Genomic DNA, 13,361 nt, shown 5'->3' on the forward strand with positions numbered 1-13,361 from the left:
AATACAATTTGAGAGAGGTAGTTTTCTTCTTACCATGAGACCGCCTCACCAGCCTATTTTCCATTGCAAAGAGGTATCCTTAAGTGCAGATCTCGTTTTTCCCCATGTAGGTTCTCTCTGAGGCTCTTGCACGCTCAGATTTATCAGACATTTGAATCAGAAATAAGCAGCCACCCCACAAATGTGGGTAAGGTACCTACATGTGTGCATCTATCTTCCCCGCTTCTCTGGTAACAGTGACACAATTACTCCTGGCAACAGGAGATCACTACTGGAGTAACTCCTCCATGCCTCCTGAAGGGAGTCAGCATCCCCTCAAGCCCCTGGGCACACATCAACCTGTCCTGCTCTGAGGCAGTCACAAGCTGGAGGCAAAAAGGGAGAGACTCTTCCATCGGAAGCAAAGACAGTCACCACCCCTGAATACATCTTCATGCCACAGCTGGCACTGGCCATTTGATGAGGAGTCAAGCTCATCTATTACAAATTAGTATGGAGAACTGTCTGTTTATGTTGACCACAGCCTGACTGTCCTGAGAGAAGTCCCACAACTCTTTGGACTTGCAAACTTGCATGTGATGTCTCTGCTGGTGGTGTCAGCTGCAGAAACAGTTGTATTTTCAAAAGGGAAGCCTGAGAAGGACATTGGAGAGCTGCCTGCATTTCACTGATGTCCTCCTTGCACATGGGAGAGGTACCAGGCTGCTGTAAAACATCACTCAGGGAACTAATCTGCAGCCCCAGACAGGAAAACTCACTTTTGCCTGAAACACTCTCAAGCTTTCATCTCTGGGAGCTGGGGAAGCAAAGGGCTGCACAGTGCTCAGTATGGTGGGTGCTTCATCCCTGATTACTTTGTGCCAGTCATTTAAACAACAACCTAGGGAAAAAACAAGGCAAGGACCTAACTGATGTGACTATTAAAGAAAAAAAAAGCCAAGGTTCAAAATCTGATTTCCTTCATATTTACTCCAGCTGAGTGAGAACAGCCACACTGCAAACCAGGGTGTCAGGAGCAGGAAACTGAAGCCCTGTATTGACTGAAACATCAGCCTGAATCCTGCTCTGACCCAGATCACAAAGATTAAAAGCAACGCAATCCCTGAACTAATGAAGTGGCTAAGTGGATAGGACTTAATGACAGTGTGATACTTGGGTTATGGCTTGTGTGCAGTGAAGAGGAACTCTGTGGATAACTGATGAATTTATTTGTTCCCCTTTTTCTCAGCCTCTCCAGAACCAGCACTCACAGTCTCACAGAGTCTTGATCCGGCCAACAATTCAGAGGGACACTAAATATCAGAAATGCAGTACTGAAATGGCTTAGCTTTGTCCAATCAGTGGCTTTTTTTTTTTTTTTAAATTTATTTACACTGTAAGCTGTTTAACTGTTTAACTTATTTTTATGGATTTGCATACAGGATTCAAATCACAACTCTTGTATTTCAATGGAGCACTCGTAGGTGCTTCCATAAAAGAAGTAAAGTGAAAAATCCTACAGGCATGTGCAGTGAGAAAGTCTGATGATTACTGAGAAGAGCAGTAATCCAGGGATAAGTGACATCTAGTACAGCTCTGTGGCGGTGACAGAGACAGCAAATAAGGCACGAACAGCTCTTGTGAGCAAAGGAGCAATTACAGCAGCAGCAGCTGTGGGTGAACGTGCAATCTCTGTAGAAAGGCCTGTGCATCCACCTCATGGCTTTGGCAGCAAAACCCAGCGAGACTCTGAGCTCCCCAACGCTGCACACAGAAGGAAGGTGACACAAGCAGGTCAGACATGGTTGTGGGTCACTTCAAACTGTAGACAGCCCCAAAATTCACCACACTTGTTAAACCTATGTCTAGGTTTGGAGCTCAATGTGGCAATGGTGCTTGAGGTATTCAGACACCACAGCAGGGGCTGCCACAGCTGCACTCAGGCTCAGAAAGGGTTTCACAGAGAGCTGCCACTGCAAAACTCCCGTTCCATGTTCATGTGAGTGGGACTAGACTGCAAGGGATGTCACACAGTGAGAGAGACTCCACGGCAAAATTAGAGGCCATAAAGGACTGGGAAAGTGGAATCCTTTTCCCCCCCCACTTTTGTTTAGGAAGAGACAAATCACAGAAAACAATGAATCACGGTGGGGCCATCACCTTGGGAGACAGGATGGCAGTTTTGGAGCACTTCTGAGAGCAGCTTCTGGCACCTCTGAGCCCCATGAGCATAGCAGGTGGCAGAGCTCGGGGTTCACCCAGGCACAGGGGCACTGGGAAGCCTTGGGCTTTGGCTTTGTAGTTGGATACCCCTGTATTACTGCCTGCATCTCCTCCAAATCTCCTTACAGACTAATTACTTGGGAGATCCCTCTAAACACTGCAGCAAAGTGCCTCATCCTAGGCATTAACATGGCTGCCAGCCTTGTCATGCATCTGGTTTGTAACCAAAGGACTGAAGACTGCAATTAGTTGCTCATCTTTCAAGCCTTTATTTTGAAGAAGGTAGCACTCCCTGTTACAACCAAAATGATTAAGACACCAGAAACTGCAGAGCTGATGAGTAAATAATAACCATATGACTCATTTCCTAACTCAGAGATGCCTGGAAACTGAAATTAACAAGTCACAGAGCAAAAGGCTTCATCTCTGAGGGGTTTCATCTTGTCTTTTTGTTGTACACAAAAAGCAAAAGTCTGCAGTGCCTGGGCCTTGTGGCAGTGTCTTGCCAAGGCAGTTTATGGAGGAACCTGCACTTTGTTATATTGAAGGCTGTGCCTTACAGTGCTCAAAACACACCTTGGAGCAGAGTGGATGGCCAGGGGTCTGCAGTGCACCTTCCTGAGCTGCGGGCACCATGGGCTCTCTGCTCCTGGGCTCTTTGTACTGTCCCAGCTGCAGGTCACCAGTGGTTTGGGCTGTCATTTATGGAAACAGCCAGATGGGTCAGGATGGACCTTAACCCCAAATTTCCTTGCTGCAAGAAAGCTGAGCTATAAAGGGTAATTAGAATCTGAATTAGAAGAAACCACCAAGTCAGAGAACCCTGCTTATGTTCATGAGTGAAGGTGGCTGGTCTCTACCAGCTGCTGACACCAGCCTGCTTTTCTTTGCAAACATGTCAGTTCACAAATGGGTCTTGAGGATTTGGGGACTAAATCCAATACACTTTGTGTATCCTTTAAGATGCAAAAAAACCCAATTTTGAGGGTGAATGGTACATAAGTGCTATACAGTTCACATTCATCTCTGAGCAGGAAAAAATGTGTTAGAATATTTAACCTAATCAGCTATTCTAGAGGGAAGCCTTACTTTGGCTGTACCCACAGAAATTTGTTACAAGAGTAAATACATGGTACAGAAATTATTCATGTCACCTTGAAAACTTGCAGTCTAGATTTGGGAGGTTTAGAGATAAAATGTTGAAGCAGGTAAGAAAACTACTTCATCTGAATGTAATTTGAATGTCCAACAGAATGTCATTGTAGTCCCAAGCCACCCAAATAAATGACTGCTCAGAAATGAGACTCAGAGAACATTATTCAGAGTTTCAAATTAAGGAATATAAAAAATGGAGAGAGCCTACATTATTCATAAAGGCTGGCCCAGTGAAAGAGCCAAAGAACCTGAGCTTTCAGAAACTTCAGCCAGTGATGATCCTCTGTGCAAAGCCTTGGACCCCATCAATCACTCAGCTGCAGTGGACTTCAACACACACGGCAGAGAAGCCCAGATAAAAAGAGTAAATATTGTTAGAATACAAAAAAAAAAAATCAATAACAGACCTGAGCAGAAAATTAGTTCCAAATCTATGAATCAGTTCCTTCATTCTTATGTTCACAATAGTGCTCACTTGTTCTCAAGAGTTTATGAAAAAATAAAATCCTTTCAAATTTGAGGAGAACAAACTGTACCAGAACCACAACCAAAACACATGATTTACCTACAATTTCAGCAGTTATCAAGAGTGTTATTTTTGAGTTAATACAATTATTAACAAGGCCTTTTCAAACATTTTAGGTACTCTGGCAATTCAAAACAGGCACAATATGTACTTGTCTGTATTTGCAGCAGAAACTAAGACTTGTCAGGGTCCTGTTGGCCTCTCTGATTGTGCTCTGGAGCTGCCCTCCCCAGCCTCTCAAATGGGCTGAGGTTGCACAAGCAGAAATGGGAGCCCTCCCCTCCTTAATGCCCTCACCCCAGCTTCTGAACTGAGACCTGCTTTTCATCTTTCAACATTTTCCCAAACTGGCCATCGCCAGTGGTCCTTCCACAGACAGTATTCCCAATCCATTACTTAGCTATCTTTCAACCATTTTCCAGTTATCACCTCTCAAATCTAGGAAGGAGGTTAGCAGCAAGAAAGCCACAATTTTTACCTCTAACCTGACATTGGCCAAACAACCCAGACCACATGTGTCCCTGACATTTTTCTTTTTCTTTGCTTTCATCTGACCATGACTCTAGCAGGCCTGACATACAGTTGTGTGCCCATTTGTCCACCTGTATGGCTTCTTCCCTAGATTTCTGGTGAAATTCCTGGTTTGCACTGGCATGGCTGTGCATCCATAGCCTGCACAATGCAGGCAAATCAGCCTTTCATCCAAGGTGACACAGTTACCTCCCTCCCTCCCTTTTTGCTGCATCCTTCAGAACTGGAAACTTTAGCTCAGTTTCACTCCAAAAGTTAGTTGTACCTGTTAAACATCAATCAGCATCCCCATACTGAGAGTTTGCAAGAATGCAACTGCAGCACATCTGTCAACTGCATCTCCACTGACTGTGGAGGGAGCATATTTCCCTAATTCAGGCACCTTTTGTGCCCCAGATTAACTTATATGAATCCATCTGAAATATGTAAGTTCTTTAATAGTGGTTGTATTTCTGTGGGCTTATCCAGCACCCAGGAGAATGGGTCTGCAGCCATTGTGGAATACAGACAAAAATAACATAAAAATAAGTGTGCAGAAGTTGCATGGCTTGTGAAGTGCAGAGTCTCAAGCCCTGGTAGGAAATCTGCCCTGGTCAAGGGGCTCTTGGCAGGCTCAGGGCTCTGCATCTCAGAGCCCCACCATCAGATGCAGGCTTCATGGAAAACAAATATACCAGGTCTTTAAAAGGGGTGGCTTTGGATGCTAAATTTTCCTACCTGAGCAAATAAGTGACCACTTGATAAAGAGCACTTGTTCTCTACACTCCATTACCAATAGTGAGAGGATGTCAATATTCAACATGATGGAGTCCTCTCACCACTGTGGATAGGAGCACTACCTTTGTCTATATTTCTGGGCCCTGGAGTCACATCTGCTTTTTTCTCTGAACAGCAACTGTATAGTCAGACAGCCAGCACAGCCCAAGGATTTTGTTCTGTTTTTTTAAAGCCTGCTTGCAGCCATGAGGTGTTGAAATTCACACTTCTTTTCAGCTCGGATGACATAGCACAGAAGTGAGGCCAGCTCATTATCAGAGAGAGATGTATCATAAAACAAAATAAATGACAAAGAAAAATGGGCCACTGTAAAAGCAAATTAAAACAGTGCAAGGCAGTAGCATAAGCAAACAAAAAACAAGGGAAAAAAACATACAAGAGCTCATACCACTCTTTCAAGCCACAAAAATACTCAAACAAGTGCAGCAGTATTCAGTGGAAACTACACAACAGAACTATAGTCCAGCTGCTTTATTCTTTTCTTATAAAAATGGATCTAATATTAAACATTGCAGCTCCTTGTTAGAACATGAGGAACTAATGCTGGCTGCACACCATGAATCACAGTGAGTATTTATCTGCAATTAAATTTACTGGACTTTGAACAAACTGAACTAATAGCTAAAAATACAGTCTAGTTCCTATTTCTAAAATCCCATTTCTGCCCATCCTAACAGTTCAGTGATGGTTTGCTGTGAAGGTACCAGACCCTTCTCTTTCCAAAAGACATGTGATGCAAGCTCTGACTCATTGGTGTGGAGAGATATGCAAGCAGACAGCTCTCTGAGCTATCAGTTCTTAACTTCTGCATTGCCTGGACATGATGACAGGAATCTAGAAGTTAATTACCTTGCAATTTTCCTTCCTTAAAATTATTTTGTAAGACTGGCTTCTGTCTCCTGCTGTAAGACTGTGGGAACACCACCACTGCCTGTGTTTGGTCCTGAATGTGGTGGCAGTAGATAATTGAAAGATGTTATCTGCTTGCTGCCCACAGAGATAAAGCAAGAGAAAAAAAAGGGTGGATTTTAACATCGGAATTACCACATATATCGTGATTTCTCTAAAAGACACAAAGGTTCCCACACTGGAAGTCTGATTTAACAGAAATATCATCCAAAGATAAACTGATAAGTGGCTGTATCTAGTTTTGCATAGGCAGCTGTCTAATACCATGCAGCCAAAGCTTATTGGATTGAAGGATTTCCTACAACACATGTAGATGAACACCTTACAATATGAAATTGAGTGTGTTGCCATGCATAAAACCAAATTCAAGCATCCATGTCCACAAGTCAAGCATGGAAAATTATAATTATTCTCACATAGTCATGTCACTGCATCGTTTGGAAATTTCACCAAATACTGGTAATCTTGCAACACATTTGGCAATTCAGACAGTAGATATAAAGTAACTCCATAAAGTAGGGATATCCCCAGTATCCAGCACATGTATCTTCCTAAATCAGTTGCATTTGTTTAAAATAACCAGCGGATCCGACTTAAGAGCACACACTCCTTGAAAGTGAAACAAGTTTTCTCAGAGGAGTGCTGCCTCAGAACTTGTGCCAAAGCTATAATTCCATTTAGCTGGCAACTTCATCTTGACAAGAAATAAGTACAATTATATTTTCAAAATTTTTTGTCCATGAAAACAAAGAATCTCTATGAGCTCGTTAAAAACAAATCATGCTAGAGAAGACTTCTGCAAAACTCATGGTGGTGGCAGAATTATCTTCATTATAAGTTGTACACTTTACCTGATAAAGTGTCATAGAAATTTGTAACAAGGGAAAGAGCTGTAGAGGCAAATTTAGGAAATCAATTTGTTCACTGATAGACTAAATTAACTATGTAAACAGAGTAGCAAATTTTGTAAGCTTATTTTCCAAACAATACATTTTTCCCCCTATATCATGCATTGTTTTTGTCTCATTCTCTCTGTTCTCAGACCAGGAGCAGCACTATAGCAAAACAGCTAAATTGTGACTACCATTGGTAAAACTCTTTCATTTTGAAAATCATGTCCCTGTCCTGTCTTGGAGTAGGGATCATTGTGCTCCACAGAGGGGGTGGCTCAATCTGGGATAAATTTGAGAGTCAGGATATTATTAGGGCTGATGGTCATTTTCTCTTGGGAACACGGTAAGGATTAACCACAGACTAATGACCATTCCTGGCCCCCAGGGAGGAGTTTGGGGAGTAGACAAGGAGGTTTTCAGCCTCATGTGTGACCCTGGGGACAGCCCCTGTGCAGGCTGAGGGACAGCCCCAGTGGTGTCCCCTGGCACAAGGACAGCCATGGTGGCCAGGGCTGGGCACAGCTCCTGCCAGGGGCTGAGTGGGGCAGTGGTGCCCAGCCATGCCCAGGGTGGCACTGCCCAAGGTCTCCCTGGCTGCCATCTCCAGTCCCACCCAGACTGATGGGCTCATGTGCAAATGCAGGTCACGCTATGGCTCACACCAAAACCTGCTGGCAGCTCCATCTTTTCCTGCTTTCTCAAGGAAGTGGGACTTGCACAATCACACTGTCTGCTGTCCTGACCCTTAGATGAACCCCCACAACAGACAAATCCTGAGTCTGTTGGCCAAGTTTAACCACGCAAGGGGAGGATTTTACATTTCAGGGTGTCTGAAAGAAAAAAGCAACTTCTGAATGCCACGCAAATCTGTGATGGGGACACCACAGCAGTTGCTCCAGCACAAGAGGATCCCTGTGAGAGCTCTCCAGCCCTGGGGTTTGTGTCTGCTCAATGTACAGAGCCAGCCCTGGCACTGCCAGTGTCCTGCCCTCAGGAGCACTGGGGCACCAGGGAGGTCATGGGGAGTCACCTCACTCCCCAGTAATTGGTGGTCACTGAGGTGCTGCAGGACCTCGGGCACCTACCAGAGGAAATCAGGCCCCTTTACAGCTTCTTGGTCCCCTCTTTGTATTAATCTGCAGAAGAAAAATCCCAGTTAAAGGTCACAGCAACACAGATAAATTTGCAAAAAAGGGTTGTCAAGAAGCCAATATTTTGATGTCTGATAGTTCCAAGTGCATGACACTGACACAGCATGGAAACATGACACTATTCTAATATAACTTCTGATGTTCACATAATCTGGATATTACCATTATGAGACACATTTTTAAAAAGGAATTCCACTGCCTTATTATTTTTTGGAATTTTTTGTTGAAATAGACAGACCTATAACTCACATGAAGCAATGGTGAAAACTAAAGAACCTAAACAGTTTTCCAGTGTTTTCTCTTGTGGAGATGAACAAGCATCTTTGGAAACCATTAAGCCCTAATGCTGAAGGGAAGGCAGTAAGGGAAATCTGATAAAAACACTAGCACCAGTTTGCAGTCTGTTGACAACAACATTTTCTAACTTTGAAAGTATCATAAAAATGTGTATTTCCTTCCTTTCTGCATGCTCACCAGTAATTTCTGGAGAGAGCTACTCTGATCTCCTAGAGAGCATCACACCTTATGGTACCAGCCACAGCAGGATGTGCTCTGTGCCCTTGGGAAACCCAGGATCACAAACTGGAATGGCTGAGGAGGAAGGGAAAAGGAAATCTTCTGATTTTGGACAGCAACCATGAGAATAGCATGCTGCTTCTTTAAATCATTTCATAACTAGAACTGATAATGTATGATTTAGTTTCTGTAGAAGAAGAAATTGGAACCAGCATTACTTTGTTCAGTTCTGTTTACTTATAAGGGGGGAAAAACATCCTGTGTCCTTGAAAGCAAAAGGAATCAAGCAGCTGAAAAGGCAGGCTTTGCTTACAAATCAGATCCCCTTTTTAGCTAGCAATGTGGCCAAAAGTCCTCTTTTTAACTATTTTTAACACTGCCAGACTATTGGTGCTTCTGTGGCTGCAGTGATCCCTTTCTTACTGTCCTGTCTCAGTTTCTGTTTCTTCTGCCCCGCCTTACAGAACAATAAGCATCTGTCTTGGTTTGAAAAGACAGGTGTCTGCTAAGGAAGGCAGGAGCCACCCCTGAAATGGAACATGTAAACCTCCTCCCTCTGAACTGTTATAATTTTGAAATTAAGGGGGCTTTCAGGCAAAGGTATGGGAGCAGGAATAACAGTTCTTTATTAAGGAAGAAAATTAAAATAAAATAAAATAAAATAAAATAAAATAAAATAAAATAAAATAAAATAAAATAAAATAAAATAAAATAAAATAAAATAAAATAAAATAAAATAAAATAAAATAAAATATGCAGTAATACAAAACAGCACTGACAGAGTCAGAATACTGGTAGCAGTCCAATTGGAATTGTGGCTGCAGCTCTCCTGGAGTGGCAGATGTGCCACATCTCAAGATTATATCCTGGTATGAATGCTTGGCTCCTCCCTCTGGGCAGAGCACCTCACAATGGGTTGATGTCATCTTTATCAGCCATGCAGTGACACTCAATGGCCCATTAACAGCAGATGTCTCCCCAGAGGGAGGATGGGTTGTTGAAGAGATAAACTGCCCAATTAACAGAAGATAACTGCCCCATGAGATAGGAATAGAATACACCCTCCATTTCCAACCTAAGACAACATTTAACAAATTGAACTCAGTGAAAATTCTTTACCTGGAAAGCAGCTCCTACAGTTTTGGTTACCTCGTCCATAAAAGATCCCTTTTCTTACCAGTTTATTAACCTTTACCTAAATATATTAAAACTATTTACTCCTCAAAGTGCCTAATTAATGTTCAGATGTAGCCAAATGATAGCAGCATGCAATCTTGATTAAAGACACCTAGCATGACTTGGCCTATGGAAGTATTACACAGAATTTCAGCTCTGGTGTGCAGAGCTAAAAGCAACAGTAAATCACACAGCACCAGAGTTCCTACAGCAACAGAGTGTTTGCAGTTAAGAGAGTTCAGTTGTCAGTGAAAGCAGCAAATGTAAAAAACTAAATGTAGCTTGGGGGCAGAAATAAAAGAAACTTCTTAAGAAAAGACTGAAGAAATTGCCAGATCCTCAACTAAAGTCAATCAGTATATCTTTGGTGAAGGTGATGAACTTCCTTAATGTAACGGAGCTAAAAAAGGTGCACAAAGCAAATACTAGAAATTAGGATGGTCACAAAAGTACCAGGCAGGGGGAAAACATCAATTAATGAAAACTATTTTCACTTTGCATTATCTAACAAAAGAAAAAAAAGCTTTAAATAATGTGCTTATTATTAATCAGATGAACAGAACATTGCAATATTCTGCTTATAAAAGAAATAACCCCACTCTCACAAGTACTGCTGACAGTCTCTTCTCGTGATCTGTGCAGACTTCCAAGCCTCTTCAGACCTATAATAATAATCCTGAAAAGCATAAAGTGGCTGGGCTGTGGCAACCACTTCTAAAGTGTGAGGAATAAAGAGGGAAGCATCCCTTTCCAAAGGGAGAGCAGCTGGACAAAGAGAAGCAAAGCACGTGCAGGTTTTATGGTGGGATAGGGATTTTTTATTAATCCTTTGGTGCAGCTCCAGCTTTGTAGGTGTTTTTTTCCATGGTATTGTTTAGCAATAGGTCAGATCCACAAGCTTCCTGCATCTCACCTTGTCTCCTCAAAATCAGAGTGCCTTGCCTTGTCACTGTAGTGTCTCATGGTTAAATGTCCTTTTCTCTTGCTACAAAAAATTATCTTTCTCTCCAATTCAAACCTTGGAAGGACTCATGAGTCTTCCCCTATTTTCCCCTCTGTGAGACCCTCTGGAACTGGTATTCTTTTAATTCCTGTTCCTTCCTCCTATTTAAGGGCTTTCCACTTTATCTGGTAAGCCATTAAAGTTAATGGCTCTGCATCCCTCTGACAAATATGTGGTACAGCCCCAGCAGCAAACAGCTTGTGCCACATTAAAAACACCACACTAACAATAACATTGCCCAAAATTCTTCAGATGTGTAGAACACGCAGGCCACCCCATATGTCTGGGATCAAACAGAGTTTAAATGTCATTTAAAAGATATATTTTATGGGTTTTTTTCTCACAGGGAGCAGGACTGAGCCTACTTTCACCTCACAAACAGCAGCTGAGCAGCCAAGACAATCAACCCAGATATTTAAGTAAGACTTGGGTAACAATAATTTTGGTTTTTTCCTTTTTTCCCCCTACAAAAAAAAACCCAAGCTGCAGAAACAAAAGCTTTTGAAATCCCCACTGCTCTGTTGGACAGGGAAAACAAATACTAAAGACATTTCAGTCACAATAGTTTTGTAGTGTTTAGTAATTATGTGTGTAGACAGCAATACATTCAACACTGGACTAGAGCAAAGACATTTTTATCTCAAAAAGCCAAGAACTCATATATACTCTGAAATCTCTGTGGTAAAAATTGTGGAAGACAGAAAGTAGTTTTCTATCTAGGACATATATGCAGAGATATGAACCACAGAAATCAAATATATATGGTTAGTACCAATTTGTCTGCATTACTTTGGATATGTGGTGAATATTAATGAAAGCCATCAAGAAGAGATCCCATCTTCTATCTGTTAGAGTGATGGAGAAAACAGATAGTTGACTGTGCCTGTACTGAATAAAACTGGAAGGCCTTTTCAACTATAGAAACTATAGAAATCAGTTTAGAACTGATCCTTTTAAAACTGCATTGAGCTTTACTTACACATCAGCTCATACTTCTGCTGCCTACCATGGCTTTACTTTCCAGAAACTCACTTCAATATAATTTTTAAAGGAAAACTTAATATTTTTTTAAACATTAATTTCAGAAAATGGAAACTTAAGTTTTTAAGTTATAAAATCTGGCCTTTGGGCTCATTTGAGGTGTTTTTCCTTAATGATGTACCAGTACATTTAATGTAAATGTAAATTGATGAATTTGGTGGTTCTGTGGTCTCCAAAAACTAGAGTAGAGAATAACCAGGCCACCAGTTTTTGAAGGAAAGATGTAAGGGGAATATGAGATACCCCTGTAGGAGAACATGCATATAATTTAATAATCTAGAAAGGAACTAGCAGGTGCTCAGTTATACTATAATTATTCTGCTTCACCACACAGAGTACTGAGGTCTATTAAGACAGAAAATAGTTTGAATTTTTTCTTTTCTTATAAGTTGCCAACTTTTTAACAAAGGGGCAGATCGAGTAGCATATGCAGTCATTGTGATCTGCTCTGACCAGTGCTGGCTAATTAGGGCTGTGGCTAATTTATTTTTAAAAGATGGCCTGAGTTAGAATCTGAAAACTCTTGTTAGGTAATACAAACAAGAACTGAAGACATGTTACAGCTGAGAATGAAACAGCACTTGTACTTCTCATCTACAGTGGAGGCTGTAGGTGCCGCTGGCTGCAGTCCATTTCACAGAAACAATTTTTACTCAAGGAAGACAGCATCTATTTCAAGTGTGAAATAACCTGCTGGTAAACTCCAATGTTTGAAAAGGGCCACTAAAAATTAGAAGGCTGAAGTAGTAAGTGGTGGGCTTAAATGGAAAACATTAAAGAAGGCTTTTTTGTCTGTAAATAATCTTTTCCAAAAATCAGTTTTGTTTCATTTGAAGAAACATCCAATAGCTGTGTGGAATATTTTCCCCAACGCCTTGAACTAAATGCCTCTCCTAAGACATCAACAGGGCCAGAAGATTTGCCATTCCTGCTTCGCATTTTCCCAAAGGATTAGGCAGGACTGGTAGAACTTGTATATGTAAATGTATAAATAAATGTACAAATGTGTGCATATGTATGGGGCCGCTCGTGCAGCAAGGTTACTCCCTGGAGTGGTGTGGCTCAAGCCAGAATAATGCTGAAGATGTGCTCATTGTTTACACCACCAGAGCACTGAATTATGTGTTGTCCTGTATGCTCCTTCCCCAGGAAAGGTGAAATTTTGAAGAAATGCAATCAGGTGTGATGGTAATAAGACCAGCCTGAAGGAATCCTATCCCTGTCCACCTGCTCCACTGCTCCGGGGGAAAAGTGGGTTGTGAATGCTGAAGCCAGGGTGCCTTTTAATGACATGGTAAACACCACAGACTTAAGAACATATATTAAACAGCATTCAGTACAAAAATTCTGTATTTTCATACTTTTACATGACTAGGTCAAGATAAGTATGTCTACAGCAAAATTTCAAGTTGAAGCTCATTATACTACTCATTGTATACTGTTAAGAAAACACATGTATATATGTCCTGGATTGCCAAGAA

The sequence above is a fragment of the Melospiza melodia genome, chromosome 3 (assembly GCF_035770615.1).
Source record: "Melospiza melodia melodia isolate bMelMel2 chromosome 3, bMelMel2.pri, whole genome shotgun sequence".
Classification (NCBI taxonomy): domain Eukaryota; kingdom Metazoa; phylum Chordata; class Aves; order Passeriformes; family Passerellidae; genus Melospiza; species Melospiza melodia.